The sequence below is a fragment of the Octodon degus genome, unplaced genomic scaffold, assembly GCF_000260255.1.
Source record: "Octodon degus isolate 3935 unplaced genomic scaffold, OctDeg1.0 scaffold00229, whole genome shotgun sequence".
Lineage (NCBI taxonomy): Eukaryota > Metazoa > Chordata > Mammalia > Rodentia > Octodontidae > Octodon > Octodon degus.
Genome location: NW_004524805.1, coordinates 378,839 through 382,097, shown reverse-complemented (window position 1 = coordinate 382,097; position 3,259 = coordinate 378,839). Strand labels below are relative to the sequence as shown.

General features: G+C 44.9%; 1 protein-coding gene across 4 annotated transcripts in view; it reads right to left on the bottom strand.

Annotated features, from left to right (window-relative positions):
• The window catches only part of Lats1 (large tumor suppressor kinase 1), a 67,172-nt gene that overhangs the window by 30,205 nt on the left and 33,708 nt on the right, over nucleotides 1-3,259 (bottom strand). The window lies entirely within an intron of this gene.

Sequence of the window (3,259 nt, the reverse complement as noted above, 5' to 3'; positions counted from 1 at the left end):
TCTTCCTTTACTCCTTGTCCTTTATGGTAAGTGTACACATAAACTATAAACTAATATGCTGCTGTGCATTTATCAAGAGTAGGGAAACTACTTACTTGTCCTAAAGGACTAAGTATTTCAAATGACATTCTAACATGTCATTATGGCTTAGGAAGACTAATGGGTGAATAAAGATGATTATCCTTTTGGAAATGAAAGTGAGATTGGGGGCCAGGGAAATGGCTCGGTAGAATAAGCGCTGGCCTGGCAAGCGCAAGGGCCTGAGTTCAGTCCCCGGTTCTGCAAAAAAAAAAGAAAGAAAAAATGCAAGTGAGATCAAGAAGGATATGGTGGAGCCAGGGAAGAGCAAGTGTGCAATCCCAGCTACTTTGCAGACTAAAGCAGGAAGACTGCACTTGAACTGCCTGGGCAAACTAGCAAACCCGTCTGAAAATTAGAAGGGTGGGCAGGAAATAGAGCGCAGTGGTACAATGCCTGCCTGGCAAGCGCAAGGTCATGAGTTCAAGTGCTGATTCCACCAAAAAAAAAAGAAAAAAATTACATACATAAATAAAATAGGACTAAGTTTTGTAGCTCAGTGGTAGAGTGTTTGCTTAGCATGTGAAGTGAAAAGCCTTAGGTTAAATCCTTAGTACAACCAAAAAAAAGATGACAGAAACCTATGGTCTACCCAATATATGTAAGATTCATTATCACTCTCTTGAAAAAGTTAGATTCTGATCTTGTCAGAATCATGGTTTATGGAATAATTTTGCTATTTTGGATTTATGCTTTTCTCCTTTGTGCATACTGTGTCCCAGGTAATAGATATGATAGTGGTGCTGGAGCCCGTTGCCACCAAGAAGTGAAATTCAAGATTCCCAGGTTCTGGGGCTGGAGAGATGGCTCAGTGGTCTAAAGCACCTACTTGAAACAAGCTTGGCAAAGCACAGGGACCGCGGTTCGATCCCCAGCACCACATGCCAGCCAGCCCCGCCCCCTGGTGGGCTGAGCTGGCCACACACACACAATAAATAAATGTAATAAATAAAAATAAATAAATATTTAAAAAAAAAAAAAGATTCCCAGGTTCTGACATGTCACTTTAAGAAGCTAAGCCAAGGATAACTTCCTAAATTGAATCAGTATCTTGTTTAAAGTATTATTTGTATTTATATTGAAAACCACCCCATTTAATTCCTTACTGAAGCAAAGGTAATGTGGTCACATTTTATGCCGGTAATGTCACATTTATCAGGGGGGCAGGTATCGGAATCAACTTCAGGACTCTGCACCTGCTACGCAGGCACTTGTGCCACCACTGAGCTCTATCTCCAGCCCCTTTTATGCTAATTTAGACTGCAAATTTGTAGGGGTTTTTTTAGACTTAATTCATTTTATTTTTCTTGTGTAAAAACCCTTTATGTTGTAGCTACTGCTGGAGCTTGAGTCCTCTGGACAGAGACTCCGGTGTGGGTTTTCACAAGATGGTTGGTGAATTCCTGATAGGGAGACATGGTGAACACAGTCTCTTTCCAAAGGTCAGGGGTCAGATAGCTGTAGGTCTTGGAGATGGCATCAAAGGTGGCATTAGCAAAGTTGCCCAAAGTAGTAGTGCAGCCCCTAGCAGAAGTGTAGCAGTCATCAATACCAGCCATCAGCAGCAGCTTCTTGGGCACAGGGGCTAAGACAATGCCAGTGCCTCTGGGGGCAGGGATCAGATGCAGCAACACAGAGCCACAGAGGCCCATCACCTTGCAAGGAACAGTGTGGGGCTTGCCAATCTTGTTTCCCCAGTAGCCTCTCCTCACAGGGACAATGGAGAGCTTGGCCAGGATAATGGGCCCATGAATGGCAGTGGCTACTTCCTTGGAACACTTTACATCCAGGCCAACATGACCGGTGTAGTCCCCAATAAGCGACAAATGCCTTGAACCTGGTCCACTGGCCAGTACCAGTTTGCTTCTACACAGGCATGATCTTCAGAACTTCATCCTTGAGGGATATGCCCAGAACAAAGTCAATAATCTCCAGCTCCTTGATGGGTAAGGAAAAAAGGTAAATTTCCTCCAGGGACTTGATCTTCATGTCTTTGACCAGCGGCCCAGCTTGGTGACAGGAATCCACTCCTTGTCCTCAGCTTTATGGCCACGAACCCCATGGCCTTGGCCCGTCCTCTGCAGCGCCTGCAACCTCGAAGGCCACTGCCGAAGCCTCCGTGGAAGCCGCAGGGGCCTCCCATGCCTGGGCCCCAGGGGCCTCCAGCCCCTCCCACTGCGCTGGCGTCATCTGCCATTTGGTGTTTCCCAGAAAAATAAGCTAGACTGCAAATTTGTAATGAGATAAAGAAATCATTTTATTTTATATGCAAATTTTATTTATTTATTTATTTATTTATTTATTTGGCAGAACCAGGGATTGAACTCAGGCCATTGTGCTTGCCAGGGAAGCACTTATTCTACTGAGCCATCTCCTCGACCCCAACAAAATGTTTTTTTAAAAGCCAGACCAAATTCACAGGCTGAAATTCCAATGTATTTAACAAAAATGATTTCCATAATGAGAAATAATAAGGGCCAGCCAGATAGCTTAGTAGATTAAAGCACCTGCTTAGGCAGCTACAGGGGCCTGGAGATTGATCCCCAGCACACTGTGCTGGCCCCACCCCTGGGGTGCACTGAGCCAATCAAGACTGGGTGTGGTGGTACACACCTGTAATCCCAGCGCTTGGAAGGCTGAACATAGGCAGATGACTATGAGTCCGATCTGTGTAGTGAGACCCTGTACTAAAATACAAAAAAAAAAAAAAAAATAGTGTGGTGGGTGCCAATTTTCTTGCCAGCTGAGATAGCACTGCCATGTGATAGATAATAGAATAATTACCAGTTCACTTGTTTTAACCAGTTTCCCGGTTCTGCCAAAAAGAAACAAACAAACAAACAAAAAAACATTTTGTTGTTGTTGTTGCTTTTTGTGCAGGGTCTCATTATACAGCTCTGACTCATAATGATCCTCCTGTTTTCTGCCTCCCCACTGCTGGGATTACAGGTATGCACCACCACGCCTGGACTCCATCGCCTGCTCAGCACGCCCAAGGGCAGGGCCAGTACCACATGAGGCACCAGGGTAGAACCCTGGCCCCGCTGAACTATCTGGCCTTAAAAAACTATTTATTGCTATTTTAAAATATATTTTATGGGGCCGGGGAGATGGCTCAAAGGAATAAGCGCTTCCCTGGCAAGCGCAAGGGCCTGAGTTCAATCCCCGTTTCTGCAAAAAA